The 27,366-nt window shown below is 38.0% G+C and overlaps 1 protein-coding gene across 5 annotated transcripts in view; it reads left to right on the forward strand.

The window, feature by feature from the left end:
• Positions 1 to 1,034: 1,034 nt before the first annotated feature.
• Positions 1,035 to 27,366, forward strand: part of LOC145993921 (ATP-binding cassette sub-family C member 4-like) — a 243,132-nt gene continuing 216,800 nt past the window's right edge. For 4 of the 5 annotated variants that reach the window (XM_083129847.1, XM_083129851.1, XM_083129852.1 and 1 more), the window contains exon 1: positions 4,269 to 4,367. The gene's annotated coding sequence lies outside the window, so the exon portion shown is untranslated. Of the gene's footprint in view, positions 1,164 to 4,268; positions 4,368 to 27,366 lie in introns of those variants that run through there. The other variant, XM_083129849.1, reaches the window with a different exon arrangement.

Here is a 27,366-nt window from a genome sequence, read left to right on the forward strand (position 1 = left end):
GAGGCGCTGGAAGTTACTTATCACAAGCTCATTACACCGGCGACCTTCAGTGGATGTTTAAAACTCCGCTGACACGGGAATCGACAGGAAATTCAGTTGAAATAACGTAACGTCAGCCTTATGCAAAAAGTACGTTTAACGACAGGATGGAACTGGCTCAACGGCTTTAACGATCGGAAATTTGAATGCACTTAAATAGTTCGAGAGAACAGATCTCGCCCTCAGCAGTGATGCCAACCGTAGGGACATGTCCCTACGCATAGGGACTTTTCACTATATTTCGCCCGCGTAGGGGCTGCCAAATGAGGGAAAACGTAGGGACTTTTTTCAATCTTGGAAAATAACATTTTATTGTGCAAGGGTGTAAAGCTTACTTGCCAGTCAGTTGCACTTTCTTAGCGCTCGGTTTGGAATGAATGGATTAGTTTATCTGGATACTTTAGCGAGGAGGAGAAAAAAAGAATTAACTAACAAATCTCCATCAGAAGTCTGTAACATGTTATCGGTAACCAAGAACTTTGAAGGCAAGTTCTCTTTTGAAAACATTTCTACTCTCGCGAAAATAGTGCTAACATTACCACATTCTAACGCGGAAACGGAAAGAATATTTTCAATGTTAAGTGATACAAAAAGAAAAAACAGAAATAAAATGGGACCAGAATTGTTAAAGACTGCAGGAAATACAGCATCACCAACCAACATCTATCTCTTCACAGCAGCAGCAGCATGTATGAATTAAAATAACATAATCAACAGTAAACGACTCAACGTTATTCATTAATTGTGGAAGCACCGAGCAGAAAGATTTGGTAAGAAAATGTGTATATCTTATCTTCTGTTTTGCATGCTCATGAGGTGGTGTTTTTTTAGTCGCTTCACTTGGCGTAGGGACATTTTGTAAGTTGCAGAGACATTTTGTCAGTTGTAGGGACATTTTGACTACATCTGTAGGGACATTGCCGAAAAATGGTTGGCAATACTGACCCTCAGTTGTAGTCTGAAAGTTATAGAGTACACAGTTGTGGTCTCAAAGTTATAAATTGAATATCGGTGCTACGCTAGAGTTAGAAGCGGGAAGTTGCTCTCCCTAAGGAAGTTTTATTTCAGAACCGTGCCTTGTCTACTAAATCCGCGGAGGCGATCATCTCTACAGGGATCTACAGGTAAACGAACATCCTTTCTATTATTACCATGACCCTGCCATGTCCAGTCCATAGAAGTGTTAAACAGTGAATGTTGTTCGTGTTCTCCTTATTTCACAGGGGTGAGCCCCATTAAATATAATGTACCTCTCACATAAGCGAGTAGCCTTATGACACAGCCTAAGTTCGATCCCAAAAAACCGTAGGGGTTTTATACGATTTATCCTCTACCAAATTCTTTCTGGATGCGCCACTACGAATATCTGAACACTATAAAGACAAAAATATACAGTTCTTACGTAAATTGTAATGATAATATTTCCATGAATGTCATAATTTTCCTTTGGTTTTCAAAAAGCACATGATTAAATATTTAAAATACGCTGTTGTAACGATTAAAACATGTTGTCTTAAACTGTTTAAATCAGATGTGCCCATGGAGTGTTTAATGGCGCGGCCGCGCAAACGAATTTTTTAAAGACTTATTTCCTTAAAATAATATAAATTCAATTTGTACACATTTTCCTAAAATACGTGTAAAAAATTACACCTTGGTACCATGCTGCAATATGTGTGATGAGGAGGGGTAGAGGGGACAGAATATATTTCTTTAGTTGAATTAATTGAATTGTTTTGAGTCCACTTGATGCAGAAAGGTTCATCGGGACTGGACCTACAGTTTAAAGTGGGATCCGAACCACTGTGCCATATGGCTCCACCGGGTAACGAACCCCGGACCCCTTGGCGATGACGTTAGAGTATTTCCTTAATAATTCATTACTTTAGCTGGTTCCCACATCACTCTTGCTACTAGGTGCACCATATTTAATCCATTATTAGATGAAGAAAAGGAAGAATGTAGGAGTTCATATCAAGTAAGTGTTCAGTAAAGCTAAAGAAGCGACTTTCAGTAATAGGATAGTAGATACGCACGCTGTCGTAATTAAATACTTTAGGAGGAATATGACATGATCTAGGAGGGGGCGATACGCACCATTGGTCTTGGGAGGAGGGGCACTCCTGGTTTGAATTGCTCAGCCTCAAAAACAATATTTTCTCTCAATACAAAACGTTGATAAAATGAACCCTTTCATCTGAATATAGTTTTTTAAACCTCTCATATACAAAAAATACATATTTGGAGTCTTGAAACCTTATGGAATCATTCAATCTTTGGATCAAGTGGTAAAGCATGAAGTTCGGACTTTGTTCTCACATTTTGCATTCATTTTAATTTAGTTATTCTGTTGAATTGCTAAGAAGCTGAAGTATTTTTTTCTGTAATAAAGATACATCATTTTCCTTCTAATTTGAAACGAACAATGCCAGTTTCCAGGGGGGGGGGCACAGACTGCAACACCCGACGCCATGGACATCAGCAGGGCATTTTCGGGGGGGGGGGGGCAAACGGTTATATAGGGTTATTGAAAATCATTGTCGGGGTTTCAATATGCCATTTATACCTACGCCTATTTATGGAGATACTCTCAAAGCTTTTTTCGTAATAGTCAAGAGTCCTGAAGTTACGTATTTAGCCGCTAGGAGACAGGATTTACAAGACGGCTGGCCACGGCTCTCAAAAGATGTCTTTTTGTGCTTGAATTCTATCATAGTCAGTCAGTTACCATTGACCAACATACTTCTCTGAAAGTCTTCTTGCGATCGTGATCCTTAGGTGTTAAAGCTCGAAGCAGCATAGTCAATATGGATTCATTCTCAGTCGCTTTGGTTTGCAGAGTTTCCTCTGATTTTCTAGGACTCCTTTGGAGAGGCTCGTCAACTTGGTTCATTGCTTCTGATTTTTCCATTATGAAGGCACCCTGTGTCCTGCAACTGTGAGTACCACCGGCGAATGGAATTTGTCAAAACAGCAACTGACGGTCTACAATAATACTAAAGCACAGAAAAACGCCTTCTCAGAGCCGTGACCTGCCATTTGTAAAACCTGCCTCCTAGAGGCCAAATGTGAAACTACAGGACACTGACTATTACGAATGAAAACTTTGAAAGTGTCTCCAATTGGCATGGGTAATTAATTATACATGTCATGTTTCCTGACCCAGGCACGTAGCCAGAATTTTATTTTGGGAGGAGGCTCATCCTTTATCAGCAGCCGATATTTAAAGGCGAAAAATTGGTGGGTAGAATCCCTGAAGATGAATTTCTCAGTATATTGTAAGTTAATATACAAGATGTTTAATGGAAGCAAAATTAATTACCACTACATATTATTTTAATTAAGTATTAGTAGGACTTCGGGTTCGGTTTCATTCCCCCCACCCCGAGCCCTCCCTAGAAAAACATATTGAAATCCTGACAATCATTTTGAATAACCCTGTATTATCCCCACAATAGCATTACCTCACGAAAAACACTCCTTCGATTGGAAGCTATCATGTTGCTGCACATGGACGTCCGGAAGGGAGGGCAGCCCCCCCCCAACGCCCCCTAGATAATGAATGTCCACCTAAAAAGTACATAGTTCACACAATTTCATTTCAGCCACAGTAATTTATGTTAACTATAATAAGGGTGTTGAAGGAACATGGTAATTTCAGACAGAAGCAGTGATTTTTGAGAGGGCATCGCTATTTTAGGGAAATGTATGCCTCTTTTGCCCCCCGAAAAAAAAAGAACTGCCTTGCTTGCCCCTCCACGGAAAAGATCCCGCGGACGTCCATGTTCCTGCAACGCCCTTATAATAATTTATATAAATTACAGTGACTGAAATGAAATTATATGTGAAATATACTGTATAACTTTAGGTTGACAATCATTTTCCAGGAGAGGTATCGTGGCCCCCTTTCCGGACGTTCATGATTCCAAACACCGTGTGATCGTTAGTCATGCTCATAGGTCATGCTTGTATGTTCAAAGGTTCATAGCTCCACGGACGAGCACACATGTTTGTTTCAGCTTGTAATGAGGCAATAAAGACGTCACAAAACTGAATGATAAGTGATGCAAGCGACAGCTTCTGACCGTATCGGCATTGTGAACGTTGGCCCACATATTCTGCTAAGAAAGAATGAAAAATATTTCAGGCGCGTTCTTAATTTACAAATGAAAGACAATAGCCTATAAGAAACACATAAATCTTGACAAAGACCCTTCCAGGACGGAGCCCAGAGTACTTTTGCAGAGTAACACGATAAGTGTTACATAAACCATGTTCACCAAGCTTTCAAATCGAATATTTTAAGACCAGAAAATGAAGCGTCTGGGGTAAGTGTACCGTGATTTGATTTCATTTGGTGCTTTAAGCAGAGGCGTCTCGTGAAAGCATGCGGTGTATGCTGCGCATGCGTCAATTGTGGGGAAAAGGGCAACTTGCTCTGCGAGGACATTCATGAGCATTTCTACATTCTAATTTCTTCATATAGGAGAAGTATTTATTTTACACGAGAGCGCTGAACTAAGCTTATATTACATTTCTTGGATTTAAAGTAACGAGGCTCTGGCGACTGGCCCCATGGCCAGTATAATTTTGTTTGTGTTGTTCTGTGTTTTGTCCTTATTTGTGCTGAGTGCTCCTTCACAGCCAAAGTCAGAACATTTTATGATTTTAGTTATGCAACGTTAGAGTTGTTATGTGTAACGACAAGGGGCTGAACCCCGTATAATGTGACGGGTTCAAAATAGCCTTAGTGCTGACGCACCCAAAATTTTAAATTCAAATTCAAAATTCCTATATGAAGAAATTAGAATGTAGAAATGCTCATCAATGTATTCGCAGAGCCAGCTGTCCTTTTTCCCACAATTGACGCATGTGCAGCATGCACCGCATGCGTTCACGAGACGCCTCTGGCTTTAAGTCCACTTTATGCACAGTAAGGCTAATCGGGACTCGACCTACAGTTTAAAGTGGGATCCGAACCACTATGGGCCTCCACCGGGTAAGTAAGTGCTCTGTGGAAAATATATAAACAGCCTGAAGTCGCCAAAGTGTTTAGATTTGTAAATATACAGGGTGTTCAGAAAGTTCCTCTCTGATTACAAACCTTTGTGCCTCATGAAGTTTTTGAGATAGAATAATCTGGTCCGACTGAATGTGCTATTAGTGAAACAGGAACTGTGCTAAAAAAAGTGTTCAAACCCGAAAAAAGCGCAGTGTGTACTGTCGTATCACGAAACACATTTACCAAAAACTGTTCACCTGAAGTCAACATGGAGCGTGTCTGATCTTTTACCAAAGGGCCAGCAATCGACATTCGGAAGAAAGTGGTTAGCGAATCTGAGTTGTGGAAGTCCAAAAAAAATTAGTTTGCTCTTCCGTGCATACAAGGTGCAATTTATCCAAATTTTGTAACCCATAGGCGAAATATTGACACATTGAAAAACAGGACAGTAGTAAAGTTGTACTCTTTGGTTAACCTCTTGGCGAAGTTCTAATTTTTTGGCTATTTTTTGGTGAGATTCTAATTATTTAACTAAATTTTAGGCCAGACATTTTGATTTTTTGGTTCATCTTTTGAAGAGGTTCTAATTGTTGACAAATCTTTTGGCAATCTGACTGAATTCAGTCTCGACACCTGTTATCAGGACGCAGATTGATGTATAAAAAGTAGTGGTAACACTGCTATAATTCGTACCAGGCTTTATTGGCAGAGGAAACACCAGTTACAATGCTTCAATGTAATCGCTTCCCATGTCGACCCTCTTCTGCCACACTTGTGGAAGGTGTCGTACACCGACAGCGAGTCCATCTTTGTTGTTGTCCCGCAGTGACCGCCCTATGGCAAGGTTCTTGTCTCGCAATGCTTCCCGCGAAGTGGTTCTTTCATTTTTGTGAAGATATCATAATCGGACGGACTCATATCTGGCGAATACGACGGGTGTACCAGTACCTCCCATCGCAAGTTACGCAGGAGACCAGTCAGGAATGACGGGAGTCCATGCAGGGCCGACGCTAGTTATTTTGCCGCCCTGGGCGGTCGCGGCAGATGCCGCTCTCTTTTAAACGCCCCCCCCCCCCGCCCTTTCTATCATCATCATTACGCAGCACAACGGGTAAATGAAAAATCAATATATTCTTAAATTAAACATCGAACTATAAAATAAATAATGAGACCTGTTTCGCTATTACTATACTATTATGAACAAAGGGATGTCTCGATCACAGAAAAATGCGACTAGTATTAGAAAAGAAATGCTTTGAAAACTTGATCTCATATTTTTACCGCTGTATTCCTATGATACCTGATCATGATTGCATTTGTTAAAAATGTATATGTAATAGCTTTTTTCGTGTAATGCTATCTTCCGTAAAATGGAAAGAAATTTGAATGTTAAAATAACGAAACTACAAAAATGTAGGTTTTAAGCATAACAACATATCCTCTTCTAATTTGAACTTTGATCCCTATACTAAAATGTGATGATAAATAACTATAGTTGTTAAACATGAAGGTAAAGTTCCCCGTGCATATAACACCCTGCCATCAAGGTACATTTAGGGGATGTGGGGTAGGGTCCCACATATTTTCGATTTCGACCATTTTTGGAGGTGATGTAATCAGCACCACGCTCCGGCCGCCTTTAGTCCCCAGAATTGCCCCCAGGTACCCATGGGTTTGATGCTGGGGGACTTGTTAAACATCCCTTAATTAATTGAAGGAAACTTTTCTTGTTTGGCACTAGCTAATTCCTTGATCACATCGACGTAATGTAACGTCTCAGCCAGATGGTGCTCATTGGATATCATCGCTATAATACTCAAGCGTGTTTCAGACATAGTTTATCGAAGATATTTTTTTTTATTAGCTATAGTTTCGAAAAACTTCGTTCGCCACTTGCCATTTACCGGCATAGTTAATAAAATTCGAAGTGTAACACTCAAATTATGCAAAATCATGAACCTTCGTTGTAGACGAAAGCACTTTCAGTTCACCTTTTAAATCGGTAGGGCTAAGATCTTTAGAGAAATCATTTGTTAACATACAGTCAAGTTTTATGCTTTTCAGATAAATGATCAGATCCAGATGCCATGTCTAAGCTTACTAAAGCACTCTTACCCCCCCGGCACGCCGTGAAAGGCTCTGTAATATCATACAAGAAATCTAAAAATTCACTATGATATTTAAGCTGCACGAATCTTTCTCTTAGAGCTAAAATAATCATGTATAGGATCTGGAAATTAAAATCAATTTTGTGCAGTGTTTGTGAATCTTCAACAGTTTCGTCCTCTGCTTCATATTGAAACTGCTTCTTTCGATTTCGAAACTGTACAGTATTGCTTGTCTTTGGATCGTCTAGATCTAAATTTGATGCCAATTCATTCGCATCAACTAAGTAACTTTTCATCCCTCCTGCTTTTATCAAAGTGCTCTGATATATTTGCAAGGAATCTAACAGCATCTATCACATCGAGATTAATGTTTTGTGGACATTTGCTCACTACACTTTTGTTGAGTAAACGTGAGCCTATTTCGAAAAACTTTTTAACAGTAACATGTATTATAACTTTCAAGTTTTCGTATTTTTTTCTAATTTTTTCTTCTCTTCCTTTTTTTCCGCCCTGGGCGGTGGCATGGTTCGCCCCCCCTCCTTCCGCCCGCCCTGAGTCCATGGCAGTAAACGCAGTCACTTTCTTCTGATTGAGGGACGATGTTGGTATTCCAAGAAATTGCAGTAGGAGACTGCACGACCGAGGGACTGTGCACGTTTTTGTGTACAATGACGTGATAGTAATAAAGTGAATGCATCGCTTAACTGGAAGCTACATGAAGGACGGAACGACAGTGTTGGAATATGTAGATATTAAACACCGGAACAAGAACAATATCTAGGTGTAACTGTTTATCATAGCCTGTGGAAAAGGAGATTCAGTGCTCCTATGTTTTAACATGGCGAAAATGAGACAACTGGTGGAGGGGAATACCATCCTCCCCCCCATTTCGAGCACTGCATGTAATTCTAATACAGACCTGCAACAAGAATTTAAATTACTGCGTCTTGACACAAACTCAAAAGACAGATCTCGCGTTGTGCATTAGATACGTGGGGACGGGGTAGTTTTATGAACGTTTGCTGTTCTCAAGAAAACTGGTTCTTCTAATAAATACTTGTGGCATTACTCAACTTCAGCGTATGACTAACATCAAAGGAACCAGATAGAGTGGCTCAGTGTCGGCCTCCGTGGCGGAGTGGTTAGCACAGGGCGCTGCAAGGCCAGGGGTTCCGGGTTCGAGTCCCGAGTAAGGCATGGGTATTTGTGTTTGTCCAAACGTGAAAAACTGAGAATACTGTAAAAATTGAAAAAGTTGAAAAAAAAAATGTAAATGACGGGGGATACCACCGCGTAGGGGCATTCCTTTTAATTAGAAAAAAAAGTCGGTAACGCGTCTGACTACCATGCTAAAGGTCCCGGGTTCGATCCCCGGCCGGTTCAAATCCGGGAACTTTTCTAACGATGGAAGCGGCCCCGGCACCCACCCAGCGTCGAATAACATGGGTACCTGGGGAAAACCCTGGGGGTAAAGGCGATCAGGGGCGTGATGCTGATCACATCACCCCCACTCACGACCGGATCAAGAAAGTGTGGGGCGTTACCCCCACAGGGGAGCACTTTTTTATATATTTTTCCACAACGCGAGATCATATTTCATTTATTGTTTGTGATGTATTATTTATGTGAATAAAAATAATACATTAATAATAACAGTAACTGTATAATTAGATCTAGCCTATTTTCCGGGGGGAATAAATTGACCTCCTTGAGGTGTCTTGGGGACAAAAAATTATGGTCACCCTAACAAAGAGGGTTTTTGAGTTGGGTGCGATACGCGAGACCCGGTTCACAGACTCACACGTGACAGTAGTGTTGTTACTACTTTTTATCCAGCCCTTGCATAGGTGTAGCTAGAACTTTATATTTGGGTGTGCACAAAGAAAAAAATGAAGTTTTGTACCTTTTAAATAGCATATTTTGCAACACAATCACTTGGCTCTTTAACTGCACTGATGTTTGTAAGGGAATATAAATTCACTAAATGACAGTGTTGAAAATTTCTGAGTATATCTAGTAGAAAAAATCAAATTGCATAGAAATTACACACACACACAAAATGTTCATAAATGTTACAAACAAATACATCAAGATACACGTCATCTATAACAAGAGACGTCTGTCAAAAGGTACAATGTTTAACTCATCAATAACTTCATTTACATCAATATACTAAGCTTTTTCCTGTTCCACAAATAGCAAGAGCAGGGCTTCCAATCTATCCTGCTTCTGAGCTGCTCTTAATTTAGTTTTAACTTGGGTAAGCTTGGAGAAAGCTCTCTCGCACGTACAGCTTGTGACATGTATAGAAGAAAGGCGCTGCAGTACAGAGTAGAATGCACTAAATATCTTCTTTCTCCAATGCCATAAAGAAATCGAAAATCTATAGACACCCGTTTCATCAGCGATAATGCACACGTTTGTACCAAGTAATGACATTTTCAACTTCTTACCAACTGCCGCTCTTATTGAAATATCTGTATTTAATTCTCTTTGATAAAGCAGCCAATTAGGGTGTGCCTAGGCACACCCCGTAGCTACGCCTATGAGCCCTTGTACTGTATAATTCAGCAGGCTTCAAGCCAGAATGTTTATCCTGGTATGCAGTTCCAGCAGCAGGCCGTTGTTGCAAAACGTATGTTTCGTGTATGTATGACGACTGGCCTTCTTGCTGCACTAGTCTTTCGAAAGGCCAAGGAATAACAACAATGAGATACTCTTTTCTGAAACACCTGCTCCCCGTGTGACGGTTGCCATCCCCTCTCCTCCTCTGCGATTGTGGCAACCAAGTGTTCGAATTCCTCTCCTAGAGGGAGCGGCGAGCTCTGACAAACCACGTGCTGCCTCCGGCATCCCTGCCAGTGGATGGAAGCACACACGTGATTAACTCCAAGGTCATCCAGCAGACGACAGATGGCCGAGTGGCAGGAGCGGTACCAGAATAAACCTTCAGAGGGGACTTGCGGGTTACCACTCTTTCCCAGAAATTTACTTAGAAAATAAATACCACTCTTTCCCAGAAATTTAACTAGAAAATAAATACAATTGTGTCCTTGTTAATAAACACAAGCGCTCTCACTCACCCATGCACACACATACGTATATTCATATTGACATGGTAGTATACCCTAACAGAACCGTATTTACTCGAGTACCCCGTGCCATGGGCGTATTCAGCAGAGCTTAAGGAGTGTGCTTGCCACCCTACCCTCTCCTGGAAAACGAGTGATAAAAATTTCCTTTCGTTCATTGTTTTTTTTATTGAATGATTTTCATGTGATGGACACTTCAGCACATTGTCTTTTTTTCCCGTCACACAATACGGAGTTAAACCCTTAACTAAAACTAAATTTAAGACAGGCCAGTAAAAACCTTCCTAACTAATTTCTTGAACTATTCATTCATTCATTACTTTAAAAAGACAAAAACGATACTACCTCTGAGGACCATGGGCGACCAGAATACGGCCAAGAGGGCATGCCCCCTGGAAAATGAAAATCAACCTAAAATGATATATATATATATATATATATATATATATATATATATATATATATATATATATATATAGTAGTGTAAAATACCATAATATAAACCCGAGAAAGTATGAGCCCCCCTCAAGCAGATTTGGCTACACTTAAAACTAGCTCAAGATGAGCATATGAGCTTATTGCTCAAGTGTGGTACTCTGTCTAACCCAAGATTTTTGTAAAAATGCCCTCGGGAATTTCCCGGGAAAGTATGACCCCCCTCAGATTGATTTGCCTACACTTACAAAAGCTACATCTGTGAGATTGTTGTCCATAAGCTTGTTAAAAATATGCCCCTCTTGATATTTTTTTTGGCTACACCTAAAACTAAGCCAAGATGCTCATAAGAGCTACCCACACCCACCCACACCCACCCACACCCACACATATTTACTTCCGGTTTAAGTTTAATTGGACACCAGGCCCAACTTGTGCAATATGCAGAGGCCTTCTAGAATTGCTCTGTGACTCTCTCATTTCTTACATCATAAACATATGATTTTTCACCTATAAGAATAACACTACATATGGTGTCATCAGGGAGTGTATCGTGGAATTCACAGATAATTTTAATGTTTGTCCTGTCATTAACCACAACTTGTTTCCTTTTTGAAGTGTTGATGACAAACATGGGACTCTGTGCTTTGAATTCATCTGGTGTGTAATACATGTCAGTATTGCCAGTAGTGACCCTTTTGTATGCTGTAAATGCCTCGTATAATTTAAGGAAATCATCCTTGGACATGTTTAAATTATAATTTTCTCTAGGAAATACCTCATTTCTGCCATTTTAAAGATATATGTTCTTGATGTTGCAGTTATCAAATTTACTTGAATTTTTTTCCTGATTATTGTGTCTTCCAGTCTGAAACAGTACCACCACAAAATCTGGCATGTCATATTGTATACTGGAGAATGAATTTGTAGCATCAAACTCATAATAGCTACCAGTGGCAGGCTTCTGTACACATTGATATGTATAAAATTGTAAAGGCACCTGTGGATCTTTTAGAATATCTGCTTTGTATTTAAGAGCATAACTGGCTTCATATTCAACAACCGGGATTCTTAGCTCCATAGTCTGAATAAGGCACTTGCCCTCATCAGGTAGGGTATTAGGCAGAGCTTCCCCGGTAGAGTTTAATGAACTGTACCTCATCAAAGCATTATTATCATTAGCAGCTCTTCTAAATTTGATTCTTAAACCACCCTTCCAAATAATATCTTTGTAATCTGAGAAGAATCCTGTCAACAGGCGCATAGGGAACAGTACTGTGTGACTCTTAGATAATATTTTATCACCAGCCTCAAATCCACCTATTTTGTAGTAAGAAGCCTCGGTCTTGGATAATTTTAGTGTGGCCAAAGCTGTAGAGATAATGCCGGGGTAATCTACTCTGTTTATAACAACACCATGTTTTCTGATCTCAATTTCAGAGAACAGATGTGGCACAAAATTGTCTACCAATCTTATATTTGAATTTGCAGGATAATCTGTACCATCGAGCTTTACAACATCAAATTTGATGTATAGATCTGCTCTGTGGGGGTGTATAAAGCCATCCCCTACATCAAGATCAACCTCAATCTCTGTGTTGGGTTGATTTAAATTTGCAAAGGTCCTCCTGTTTGGGGGGAATGATTGTAGCTCATAACTCTCAATATTTTCCATTTTTTGTATGTATTTTTATTTAAATATTAATCTCTATGATTGCAGTTGTTGTGGCTCCAGCAAAATCAACTAATTCTTCTTTTTCATTAGTGACCATCAATTCAATATAATCTATTCTATTATGGCACACAGGAAAATATAATGTTGGTGATGGAGTGTAGATGATGGGCTCCATGAATTCAGAGTTAGGTTTGAATGTTGCAATGATGCCAGTTTGTTTGTGAGTGCCTATGCCATTTGATTTGGTGATCATACCCTCGGCCACATTACAGTGAATATTTAGAGTCTCTATGGCTAAGAATTTAGGTATATTAATAGCAGTGTGTTTGATGGCTGGTTCAAATTTTGTGTTGTTCTCAAAGCCTAACAGCTCTCCTATAGTACCCAGATCCACTGTTTCTGTAGCAGACACAATTTCTACTCTGTGAGTGACAGAATTTTGAGTTAACACTATACCTCTGGGTAACTGAGCATTTAAAGTAGACAGATTATACTGCCCTGGAGTGATGACAATTTTTTGATCACCAACTGCAATCTTCTTTTTGTGGTGTGTAATATTGGGGATCAAGTACATGCCATAAAATGCTCTGAGAGCTATTGTTTTGGGATACACTATATCATCATGTAATCTAAGTTTCAATATTGAATTTTGGCTGGTGAGATGGAATACCCCCATGATGATTCAGATACCACAGGGCTTTTTGAAAATCTTCAATTGATGGTTTATTTATTTGAGACAGATATCTAAGAACAGATAAACACAGATGTCCACAATTAACATCTTTGAAATTTTGAACACGGGCATTACTGTAATAAAGATTAGTTGATTTTAGATATTTTACTAAATTTTCAGGTGGAACACCTCCAAATGAATCAAACACAAATGCCTCATTTTTTAAATATTTAAGATAACAGATCCAGTGAGTGCCCTGATTTGTGTACTTATCCAAATTAACAATGCCACACTCTTTGTTGAGTGGTTGTTCTGGTAAAGAATCAGACATGTACACACCTCTAAAATTTTTGATGCCCAGTGGCTTGATTAAAGCTTCAATATCTTGGTTTGTAAGCGGCTCTCGTTTTTTTAAACTTATTCATGGCTCTCTTAACACCTTTGCCTTGTTTTTCCATAGCCAGGTTATGGCGCTTCAATTCATCTAATTCTGCCTTATTCTTCTTGGCATCTATTACTGTTTTTGCTATAGCAGCTGATCCCCCAGCCAAGCTCCCAACAGCCCCAAGTGCTGCTAAGATGGCCGGGATAGTAAATATAAATCCACCCACATGTGATTTTTTTCTAGATTGCTGTAATTTTTTTAATTGGGGGTTACTAAGCAACAATTTCATACCATGGCCCTTGGCAAGACAAGATTTTTTTTTCTTGCGCTGCTTTTTGGTTAAAAGACTATCAATAGTTTTAAGAGATTTAAGACCTGCATAAGGTATCTGATACATAACACCCTCGGCCTTCATCCTAGGTTTATTATATACATATTCACAACCCCTACCCCAGTTTTTGTTTGGTGTTCATAGCTATGGTGGTCCCCAATGCTGCTATTCTTTCACTTAAAGAAGCACCTTTGCTTACAAATCTACCAAATGCAGCCTCTTCTAATTTCTTGTCTGCCACATGTCTCTTGTCAAGATCAGAATGTGTGTTGTATGCTATGTCATGGTCTCTACAAGCAGCATCTAGGGGATTAACACCAGGATCACCTCTGTTTAATCTATGATCTAGTTTTGTGCCTGGACCACAATACTGATAGCGTGGAATGTGTAGTTCAAATGGCAGTTTGTTTATGATGTCATTAACCAGCCCCCGACCCTCAGAGATATTCCAATATTTAGGTGGTAGAGTATTAATAATTTTTATAAGATATCCAATCCCCTTAGTGTCATTCACTATAAAATTAGACAATTTGGTGCTTATCATGTCCATAATTCCAACCTTTTCATTGTAAAAATTGTGGTTGCCAGCATTTTCCTCCCCAGCTATCACCAGCAACTTATCTACAAGTTTCCTGACATCATCAACCTACACAAATTCTTTAGGCAGGGTGTTGTATTGTTTGATTCCACTACCTGTCTTGATCTGTGACCATATGGGCTTGATTAAGTTGTTGTATTTTGCTCCACTGCTAGACTTGACTCTCTTTTGTGTGGGATCATTGTTCTGGTATAGAGCATCTGATTTTATTAATATTTCTTTGTAATGCTCATAATCTTGATCTGTATAGCTGCCAGGTCTCTTCCTAGTCATCAGTTCCCACAATCCAGGTGTTCCAGGATACTTAACAAAACCACCTTTTTCTCCAAGATGAGATTCTGAATATACAATTAGATCATCTCCCATAAATGTTACTCTGAAATTGCCAATTCTATGTATGATGCTACCATCACGCTCTGTGTCAGCATATAAGCCAAAAACCTCATCTTTGTTGTCTTTAGGTGTGCTTAAATATTTTGAGCAAGAAGACCCAATTCAATAGGATCCAGAGTAGCTTCAATTCTTTGAGGAGCAACAGGACTAGGTGTATGAATACTAGAAAGTGGGGTGATTGGATAATCTAATATGTTCCTAGCAGCTACAGGTACAAGCTCTGTGATCAAATTTTGATTTTGCTCTGTAACAGTTTTGATATTTTTACCTAATTCACTAATAGCATCAATAATAGGTTGTTCTGTTTGCTTGTGTTTTTCATAGATTCCTCGGTTCTCTGGTTTCCATCCCTTAAATCTTTTTACAAGATAATCTCTTCATTTAAGATCATCAATGATTGGCCTTTTCATGGTTATTTATATATGTTTCAATGTCTAGAAAATTGTTGATTTTATTTCTGTATTTGCCACTATTGGGTTTTCTTGTCATATCAATTGTGACAAAGCCATAACTGTCCTGGTTCCAGCACCTACTGCAAAACTTGGAAAAATCATTTTAGCTCAAGTCCCCACCTACATATTCATCATGTATGTGTTTGAGGTTGGTATGATCTTGATGAAACACACATATAAAATTGCTGTTGTCTCGGATCAGCTGCTTCGGTATTTTAGAAAAAGTCTGTGCCAGGTAGAAGCAATCTATGTTTTTGTGTCGGCCCTGTGTAAAAAAATTTCTAACCTTGTTTTGATAATCTTGTATAATGTCATCAAATACAACAACAGAATTATCGAGACATTCATGGAGTGGCTTAACATCTGATTCAAAAATGGCTATATCCAGTCCATCATATAGCTTCATCAGCTGCTGATATTTTAATTGTTCCAAGCTCTTCGAGAAGACATACAAGTGCCTGTTTTTCCAGTCTAACCAGTTGGGTGCCAATAAAAAATTATCAATCATTAGTGTAGTTTTACCACAAGCCGATAGCCCAACAATAAGACATCTAATATTATCAGGCAGCAGCTTTCCATTTCTCTTATTCTGCTGTTCAGGCTCTGGCAGTCTCTTTATAACATCCCAGGTGTTCATAGTATCACTTTGTTTGCCTCGATCCAGCTGTGTTCTGGGAGACCTAGCCATTTCACAAGTATCTTGTTGCCTTTTCTGCGGATGATTTTTTCTATGAGATATGTGTCAGGCTGTTTAGTTTTGTTGAGTTCTTCTTCATAAAACCTGCCTTTGAGAATTTCTCCTCGGTGGTCTTTTATTATATATGTGTTAAGGGTCCCAGGTTTAACTTGAACCACTCTAAATAATTCAGTGCTCCAGTTTCTGGTAAAGCCTCTTTTGAATAAGTACTTAAATTTGCTGATTCTTACTTGATCACCTATCTTGTATTTGGCTTTTCTTGTTGTTGGCTGGTATCTAGGATAATAAACAGTACTGATCAATTTTTGCTCATCAGATGAAGTTACCTCAGAGGGTTTCATGTTGATTGTGGAATGGACAGAGTTGTTATATTTATGTAGAAGTTCTGGTAGGATTGTGAGCCATTTATAATTACCTTGGAGGGTAAATTGTTTATACAGATGATTTTTTAGGGTTTTGTTGAATCTTTCTACAATAGAGGCCTCGAGATCACTGTAACTCGAGTAATGTTGTATTGACTGGCTTTTAATAAATTGTTGGAACACAGAAGTATAAAATTCTATGCCATTATCTGTTTGCAAATAGCGCGGTGATCTTCCACTCTGATTGATGATTGTCCTGAAGGCTTCGGTAACACATTTTCCAGTCTTGGATTTGAGTGGCACAGCCCAGGCAAATTTTGAAAATGTATCTATGACAGTGAGTAGATCCTTGTAGCCCTTGTTGATCTTGTCTAAGTTTTTCAGCTGTCCACTTGCCATCTCAACCAAGTCACACTGCCATAAATCATCTATGCCGTTTGTAACCACTGGCAGTCTCTTATAATTACGTCTGGCTTGTCTGTGTAATTCATCAACAATAATTTGTCTAGACATAGTATGTAAACAAGAATATTGCAACTATAGGGTGTTCAGCAGCTGATACTACAGGATTTTCTAAATATAATTTGTCCCCTATTTGTATATTAAGTTCCAGAGAACCATCATCTTCAGCATAAGATGTTTCTAATATATCGGGGTCTGTAAAATCCTCTAACTCTACACTGGTGACCTTTGATTTGTTTTCAGCATTTGTTATTGATAAGGTAGGGTAGTGGTGTGCCTGTGGTTGTAGCCAATATTTGATCTTGATTGGTCTAAGTGTGCCCCCAACAAAAAACTGGTAATAAAATTGTGCAGGGGACAGCATATATATTTTGCCACCTGGTGTAAATGGTGAATCATATTCTTTGTTGGGGATACTGTACAATTCAAGAATTACTGTATGTTTAGGATTCTCGATTAGGCCAGTTATTTCTTTTTCTGCTGTAAGCAATCTGCTTGTTACAGATTCAAGGTGCTCATTGATAGTCCTAACAACATCATCATGGCCTGGCTTGATTTTTATGTCCACAACAAGTTTCTTGTATTGTTGCACAATCTCTTGAAGCTGGGTGGCAAAAACAGACAGAGCATTTGCTTGATTGGATTCCATGGTCCCTAGCTGTTGCTTGATATTAGCTACAATTTGCTGTAGATTTTCAACAACTGCCAATTTTGAATTTTGAGCAGTAAGATCATGGACTTGTCTTCTGATATCCTCAAACAGGGCATGCAGTTCATTAATATGTTGATTAGTTGGTAGAGTGGCCACTGTTTGAGTAAGTTGTTTGATCTCTGTCTGGATATTCTTGATATCTTCTGATTTCAATATGCGATTCACAGCTCTCTTAATATTTTTAAGTTCCTGTGATGTAGGCAGATTTGATACAGTATTCTGCAAAGATTCAAGTGCCAATTTCACATTATTTAATTCAGAAGCATCAGCCACACTTTGCATAGCATCTTGGAGCAGGGTTATGTCTGCCTGAGTGGGTGTTGATTGTTGTAAAATTTCAAGTTTTGTTTGGATATCATTGATCAAGTGATGAAAATGAGATAGCCAAGATTCAGTGTTGAGGTTTTCAAGTTTTGTGATCTGTTGCTGGACACTGACAAGAGTGTCTACAATACCAGGCAAGCGGGATTCTAGAGATTCTTGTACATTTGTCAGATCACTTTGCACTGCTGCTATTGTACCTTCAAGATGGGTTATGGTACTCTGAATTTTTCCTAAATCTTCATATTTTTCAAGTTGCAGCTTAATGTTGGCAACACTCCGAGTTATTGCACTCAAAGCATCAGAAGATGGCAAATTGTTCATAAAATTTTCAAGTGTCTCAATTTTTTCTTTAACCTCGGCTATGGCATTGTTCAAGGGGTCCAGATTAGGTATCTGTAGTGATTGAATCTGCTCCTTTAGAGTGGAAATCACTAGATCAAAATCGTCTTGTGATTTTATGCTTTTGACAATTGTTTGGAGCTGTGTCTGGACATTATTAATCTGCTCTTCCAATTGTTGTTTCAATTGCTCAGAGTTGGTGGCCTGGGTCTTAAATTTGGCTTTAAGAGCTGCTACAGCCTCCTCTAAACTTTGAAAATTATCCAATGTTGCCAAGTCAGTATATTTCTGAAGCAGCAATTTGAGTTCTGAATCAATTTTAAGAAAAGGGTCCATGCATTGTGATTGGAAATTTGTAATTTCTAGTTGAAGACTGGCATTGAGTGTGGTTTGTAAAGCTTGTAAATCACTTCTTAATTTTTTGACTCTGACATCAAGCATCAGAATCTCATCACCGTGATCTTCATGCCTTGTATGGCCAAATATATCATTAGGCATTTTTGTTTTAGTGGTTATTTATTATTGAATATCTAATTCTTAATTCTATAAAAAAAGGTATAAGCGTGTCATAGGATCCTGGGACCTCAATATATAAACAATCACCAGCAGAAACAGTATATACAGTGCCAGAAATCATGTTTGAGTGCTTAATTCTATAAATATTTCTCCCTATTGAAACCTTGACATTACCCTCGGGAGTTGTAATAAATTGTAATTGACCACCTACAGGTAATTGGTAATGATTTAAATTATTGTTAAATATGTACAATGTTTTACCTGTTTCATCATCAACATCTGTAAGTATGCTGTTCAGATGAATAATTAACAAAGCACTTAGTTTAGATATTATATCAGAAGTGGGTGCTGGTGTTGGCAGGTTCATAACAGCCTGTTTTTTGAACCCAAATAAGTTCATAGGCATGTTTATTTATTTCAAATCATGCTCTGTAATTGGGCATTGATTACCACTTTTCAAATCACAATGCCCCCATGGTAGAGTATGTATGCCACATGATAAAATGCATCTCTTATCATCATGTGGGTCCAGAGCCACTTTACAATATTTGTAAGTCAACAAGTGATCTTTACTCTGAATTCTGTTTTCCGATGTTCTGATTAAACTCTGGGTTTTGAGACAATTTTTGTAATCTTTAAATTGGAGCTCTTTGTCCACAGTTACTCTGCCAATGCCCTTGGCCTTTTTGACAACAGCACCACCACATGCTTCAAAACTGTACATCTTGGCCCTTAACCCAGCAAATGCCACAATAACATCACCAAGTGTCTCATCTTTTAACTTGCCAGGCACCTTTTTGTTGTGGTGTTGAATTTTTGTATGTTCACTGGTATCAAAATATTTAAGCAATGCAGGCTGTGACATATCTTGATAAACATCTTTTGTCTGAATATCAAGAATAAAACTATCTGTGTAAATGTACATCAGTTTTACACGATCATCATAAAAAGGCTTGAGAACATTGATATGATTCTCCCGAACCATATCAAAGATTCGGTCATATTTAATATTATTCTGAATTATTTTACTTTTATATTCACTATAAAATACGTTATGAAAGATGAGATATTTAATAGTTGAACTAATGACTTAATTCTGTCATTCGAGAAGTTTAGAATTTGTTATTTGCAAGCTTCTTGAAAGCAAAATCTTTCATTGTTGACAATTAGTCAAAAATATGTGTTCTCAGTTTTAGAATCAAACTATTATGAAAGCCATAAGAGCTAAATTTCAGTTGGAGTTATTAGTAATATAAGCCTTATGGACATTGGGAAGAAGTTTTTAAGAATGTGACAACTTTATAGTAGAGAATATTATAGAAACTTTAAGGATCATAACTGTTGTTTTAGACATAGAAAAATGAACCTTATGGAACATACTGTTTAATCTTTAGAATATTGCCATTATACACAAATTAGTTCTGCATATCACAGCTGTAGCTATGTTTATCTTTTGTGTCACGGGAGGCGCTCTGCTTGACATGCGAGGATATAAATACAGCTTCGGAACCTAATTCTGGGGCATTTTCATCACCGACTCCGATGGATTAACATCTTAAATACTCAGCTCCCTTTATGGGAGGGTTCAAGAACTCAGTCTTCGTTCCCAAATTAGCTTAGAGACATAGTTATTCTGTCGTATGGGTAGGTTCGCCCTGTGGACATGCTAACATGTCACCATACGAAAGAATAAGTTCATTTCAACTTTATTTTGAAGTTTTCTGAAATTTTAAATAAAATCTTCACAAAATAATGTTAAATTTCGACTCAGAACTTACTGTTATTCTGACGCATGGGTAGGTTCGCCCTGTGGACATGTTAACATGTCACCATGCGTGAGAATAAGTTAATTTACGATTGCTCACAAGTAGTGCAAGTGTGCCGGTACTGCGCCCGAAAGTGAGGCTCGGTGAGGCTCGCCTTAATGGACTTGTCTCGTAAGGCAATGAGCCTCATTTTCTGGCAGTGTTGCCAGCTGCTTACTCGAAAAAATCACCAAGGTTTTTTTTGGGGTCTAATTTAGCCTAAAGCAAGGAGCTGGCAATTTTGCTTGAGGCTCGCTTTAATGGATTTCACTCGTAAGGCATAAGCCTTATTTTTGCAGTGTTGCTAATATTTTACTCGAAAAAAATCACCAAGGTTTTTTTTCGGTCTAACGTAGCCTAAAACAAGGAGCTGGCAATTTTGCTTGAGGCTTGTGTTACAGGGCATAAAGCAAGGTTGCCAACCTGGTGGTTTTGCCATAGTTTTTTTTACAAAAAAAGAGAGAGGAGAGAGAGAGAGGGAAGAGTTAAACAACCGACAGTTTACCTACAACTTTTTTTGGTGTAACCTAGCCTAAAGCAAGGAGCTGGCAACTTGCTTGAGGGTTGGTTTACAGTGCATAAAGCAATTTTTGCCAACCTACATATATACTAAACAAGGAGAGTTGGTACTGCCGTAAAAGAGAGAGGTGGGTGGGTGGATGGCAACACAAGCGCGCGCGCGCGTGCGTGTGTGCGTGTGTGCGTATAATATGTAGCATTATTAACTAGAGTGTGTGTTGGCAATTTACTTCCAACTAAAAAAATAGAGATGGCCACGTTGCTGTAAGATGAAAGAGAGAGAGAGAGAGATTTATGGCCGGCAACAGTAATAAGCGAATGCGCCATATCGTAATTTTCCAACTCCGGTATATCGTGATTTTTGTAAACCTCTCTCGGGGGAACGATGTGCCACGCACACGCGCGCGCGCGCGCGCACACACACACTTATATTATAACACAAACAAACAAAATAATAATAATTGTTGTTTTTAGGATTCCTGTCCTCCATAACCCGCCAGGAGTGCGTGGTGCCCAACCAAAAAAAAAAGTAAAGGTTTACAAATAGGAATTGGCAACACTGACGAGGCTCGAATTATTATTTGAGGCTCGAAATTATTATTTGATGCTTGTTGGTGTTGCCTACCCACAGGAGGAGAGGAGAAGAGGGGAGAGAGAGAGTGGAGGTACTATCAGCGCCATCTATTAGCAAACAATAGAAATAAAAAAGTAGGGTCAAACTTTTTCAATACCCAAACATTTTAAACGTCCTTGTTTAGTAATACGATCAGCAGAAGATGTTTGAAAGAGTACTCTTAGTCGAGAAAGCTAATTGCTAGGGCCCATATATTGCTAAAATGTTTCTTGATTTGCATATTTCTCATACCGCCATATGTTGTTCTAGTTGACTTCTTCCAAAAAAATGCTAATTAGCGAGAGTTAATTAAGCAAGGCAAGTAAAAGAAGCAAAATAGAACAGCATATGTGCCGGCGTGAGAATATGTAAAAATTCGATTCAGAGGTGGATCGAATTAAAGTTGGGGGATATTTTGCATTTTTTTCCTATAATGTACAAAACATTTACCGTACATAATTTTTTCTATTTACAGCAGTATAAAATAAGAGGAATGTGTGACAATATCCATATTAATTAGGAAGGTATGTTGTATGCTAGGTTAGCTAATTGTGTCTTCTACAGCTTCACTGTATAGAGGAAAGATGGAAAAGAGAGCTCTACGGAAACTGACGCTCTTAACAATATTGTACGTCTGTGAAAATTATATATATAAATAAGGCATAAGCGTATTATCTGCTTTCATGTCAGATTTTCCCAACCTGTGAGCTGTAGTGTTTAGGTGACAAGCGGCCTGCTCAAATATGATACTGTTGACAATATTGTACGCCCGTAAAAATTATATATAAATAAGGCATAAGCGTATTATCTGCTTTCATGTCAGATTTTACCAACCTGTAAACTGTAGTGTTTAGGTGACAAGCGGCCTGCTCAAATATGATACTGTTGACAATATTGTACGCCCGTAAAAATTATATATAAATAAGACTTAAGTGTATTATCTGCTTTCATGTCAGATTTTACCAACCTGTGAGCTGTAGTGTTTAGGTGACAAGCGACCTGCTCAAATATGATACTGTTGACAATATTGTACGCCCCGTGAAAATTATATATAAATAAGACTTAAGCGTATTATCTGCTTTCATGTCAGATTTTACCAACCTGTGAGCTGTAGTGTTTAGGTGACAAGCGACCTGCTCAAATATGATACTGTTGACAATATTGCACGCCCCGTGAAAATTATATATAAATAAGACTTAAGCGTATTATCTGCTTTCATGTCAGATTTTACCAACCTGTGAGCTGTAGTGTTTAGGTGACAAGCGACCTGCTCAAATATGATGGGTGGATGGTAATATAGTATGTGTGTGCGTGTGTGCGTATAATATGCAGCATTATTAACTAGAGTGTGTTGGCAATTTACTTACAACTAAAAAAAATAGAGATGCCAACTTTGCTGTAAGATGAAGAGAGAGAGAGATTTATGGCTGGCAACAGTGGTGAGCGATGTCCTTTTTTTTCTGTGCAATATGACATTATGATGTTACTGTAGTTTTTGACGAGGATTACGAGTTAACTAAAAAAAACTGCAACTAGAGAGAGTTGCCAACATACACATGCTATTGTAAGAGAGATGGATGACTGAGAGGGGCAGCACTTCTGGCTATTCACAGTAGACCCAAATGGAGAGTTCACAAACCGAAAGTGAGGCTCGGTGAGGCTCGCCTTAATGGTTTGCTCTTGTAAGGCATAAACCTTATTTTCTCGCAGTGTTGCCAACACCTTACTCGAAAAAATCACCAAGGTTTCTCTCCATGTTCCGCGTGATCAATCTTCTTCTAATTTCAAACGACAGTGTTCACTATTACTGTCTCACGAATGTTATGCTTTTTTTTTTCTCTATAAAAAAGAGAGATTTGTGTTGATTGTTTGGTTAAAAAGAATTTCCTAATTATTTGTTTTTTTTGTCACAAGAATTGCTTGAATTTCAAACATTCCTAAGTGTTTACTTAAAGATTGATGCATTAACCTGTTAAGAATGTCACATTAATAATACCGGCTCGGAAATGTCATGTCTTCTTCCTCTATAGAAGGTCATATAAATGTGCTAATTGGTTGGTTAAGGGGGATTTTTTGATTAGTAAATTGAGGTTATAAATACGTACGTATAAAGGTTTTTGCTAATATGGAATGCTAAAGCTTAGTACTTGGCTCTCTCAGAGATTCGAATTCTATTAGGTTAAACAGCATAGAAATTTCACAGCAAGAATTCTCATATTTACTGACGATATTCTTAACAACCTGTGTTTTGATTCCACTACAAAAACTGTATACAAAATATGCAGTCCCTAGAATGAGATGGATGAGGCTTATGAACCTCGACCTATACAGTTGTACAATCTGGCAATGAATAGATGTTGTTTTTTTATTAAGCATAGCAGAGTGTTTTCGCTTATTTTAATATCAGGCAACAATGTTAGAAAGTGGCCCCAAGAATAAAATTTAAAATCACTAATGTGATATGAATTTTTTTACTTGTGTGTATTTGAATATGAAAGTGAGGTATTTTGAATAATTGAGGGGGACAATCACAAGTAAGCTTGCAATGGTATTGGGAGGTGTCACGAGTTCAAATTTTAGACGATTTCTGTTAATCTGCTAAGGCGATATCAGTACGAAAAAATTTGTAAAAAAGAAGAGGCTAATGGCAACGATGAGGATGAATAATAATAATTATGATGAAATTGATGTGTGGCACTTAGAAAACAAAAACTTCAAAGTGTATTGCACCAACAGCTACAATTGCCCCCCTCTCCTCAAAATACAAGGCAGTTAACAGAGGTGTGTATATTTGTTGGTTTACGAGTCTGAGGGCTTAAGTTAGTATATTCACTATAGCTATACATATTAAAAAAAAAAATGAAATGACCTGAGCAATAAAATATAACAATACCGATTCTGGCTTTTTTGTCGGATGACGTAGTGGTAACGTTTGTTGCAATCACACCTCTGATGGTGTATAAAACTTAAATGTTTTGCATAACATGAAATATTGTTAATGGGAATGTGTTGTTTCTAATGTTAAATATAGAAAGCAGATAACAAGAAAAAAGAAGAAAAGAAATAATGTTGCAGGTAGATACGGAGCCTCAGCCCAAACACATATATGATCAGACAGGATGTCAACGATGCATTCATAACTAACATGTGATTATTCAAAAATTGAAATAGTACAGTAAAAAACAACTAACTAACTAACTTTCTATGTTGTTTTTTTTTAAACCGGCACGAATAAAAAAGGAATAAAGGAGATTTTTACAGGAATCTTGTTGGGAAACCTGATGGTAAAGGACCAAAACAAACATGGAGATGAATCTAAAAGAAATCTGTAAAGATTGGAATAGAATATATATAAATTTTGCTCAGGATAAGTACAAATTGAACTGTAACTACGAATTTTTAGAATCAAGAGTGCTAGAGAATTAATTAATTAATTAATATTTAATATAATGAAGGTAGTAATATAGTATTCTTATTGAGAAGAGAATTTCTAAAAAACTTATTTTTCCTCGTACGTTTACTAATAGCAGTTACATTTGACATGTTTGACTAATCGCGAATCAACGTACGGAAGCCGTTGGAAGCAGTTTGAAGACTGAAATGGCTATGGAAGGACACTTATTATAATGTTAATATCTTAGTATAATGTTTTGAGAATTGCTTCTCGATAATGTTTGGTATATAATTTAATCTGTTGTTAGATAAAATACATAATTATCAGAATTTAAGGATGGAAAATATGAAGAGCGAATGAATGATACGTTTGACTAATCGTGAAGATAAGTATCACAGTACGTTTTATCGTTTCTTATATAAACGTTGAAACGTTTAAGAACGTATAAGAACGTTTACTGAAACGTTTCAACGTGCGATGACCAATCGTTATCAGGCCAAGGGGGAACCACATTGACGCCACCCACACGGTCGGCGGCCATCTTGATGTCCGCCATCTTGAATTCAACTTCAGAATTTTAAATGGGAAGGGGGCCGTGCGACATATCAAAATGGGCTAGAATTTCACGAGAAATGTAATGGTGAAGGTTTTTTCTACATATCTTTAACCAGTAAAAAGTTATGACTTAATTCTTGTACCAATTTGCTCCTTTTCGAGGTGTTAGAAAAATGCCTTAAAATTTGTTTAGCACTTCGGTAATGCATCGAGATCAAAGTGACGTCTATGGAGAGACGTTCGCATGCCATTGCACATTATTTTAATCGGATACATCCATGAAGAGCTGTGCATTATGAATGGTTGTCGTGAACAATTTACAGTGTGACGCTTCCATTGAATTAAAAATCCTTCACAGTGACAAGGCTAATGTTTATGTTCATAAGGAAGTTTATAAACAGAATATGTGACCCTTGTCATCTGATAACCCATTTTCAACAGATCAAAGCTGAATGGTTAGTGTTGGTAAGTTAATGGTGTGGCGTGCTGTGTGGAACACGATTGGTTAGTCAATTTTCCATCAACGGAACCTTAAATGTTTAGGGCTACTTGGATTTGTTAAATAAACAGTTTTTTTCATCCTTGCTTATGGAAGAAGGTATTTTTTACAGAGTTTTTTCAATAGGGAAGAACACCAGAACACTTCCATAAATCGTCTGCAGTGCATAAAATATGTAAAATCTTATTTTTTTTTCATCAGTTTGATAAATACCCACACAGACTATTACTAAGCATAGAAAATTATTGCAAGCGACTCCACAGTTGTCTTCTATCAATGTTCGTTTTCACTTTGTACAAAAAAAGCGATAGAGACATGCATCTTACACTGATTATTAAGTTCGTCTGTTTGAAACTTTACGTTTAGTTTATGTTTTAAAATAAAATAAATTTTCTGTCTTGGTAAGCATATTGAGTTTTTCATATCATAGAAACAAGGCTTAATGGTGTTGTAGCAATAAGTGTGTGACACCTAGAACCTCCACAAATATCTTCTTTGTGTTCGAAATTAACCTGTCCACTTCCACACTTTAGCAGCACAAGAAATGTTAACTGAAAGGCAATATCCTAACTGAGCATAAAATACATTTTTCTCATATTTTTCTCCTTCAGCAATGTTCGCATGGTTCGTACTTACCAATTGTGTATTGAGGAACATAGTTCAAGGTTCCATTATGCTTTTCACACGAAAAAACTCCAATTTTTTGCTTCCATAACACAGAATATGGTGGGAAATCTTGACTACCGTAGTGGGCATGCAGTGTTTCCAACATCCAATACCTACTATCCAGTTAGTCACTTGTGCAAATTGTACATTATGCTCGGTTAGCTGACGAATAGCCCCACGAACCATTATGCACGGTAGCTGACCGATATACTAAGCAAGCTTATTAGAAGTTCAATGGATTTTTTGCGTATTTTTTTTTTTCCGCTTGTTCTTCTAACAAGAAAATCTGTGCGTGTTTTGGACAAGTGAATTGGGCGAATGATCAGCGCGTCCCGACGTCTATTTAATTTTTTTTTTTGTTTTGTGTTTCTGTTTGTAAATTCAGTACACCAGGATTCCTGCACAAAACTGGAATTTTAGCCTCCAGCAAATTTTTTTCATGTTATCACATCAGCAAATTATTTGGAGTGTAAGATTATTTTCGCTGAATTGATTTATTGATTTTGTTTATTTATTTTTTATTTCTGCTATTTTTGGCTAATCGCGATGATGATGATATAATTAAATTGATGGAGAAACACTAAAAAACACCTGCGCCTAGGCCTGGATTCAAACCCGAGATCTGTGGTATTGTAGCATGCTGTGATAACCACTCCGCCACCGAGGTCGGCTTACTGTTACTGAAGGCCCTCTATGTAGTATGCTTTGGTCTGATTTGTT

This window comes from Lepisma saccharinum, chromosome 10 (genome assembly GCF_977018435.1).
Source record: "Lepisma saccharinum chromosome 10, izLepSacc3.1, whole genome shotgun sequence".
Lineage (NCBI taxonomy): Eukaryota > Metazoa > Arthropoda > Insecta > Zygentoma > Lepismatidae > Lepisma > Lepisma saccharinum.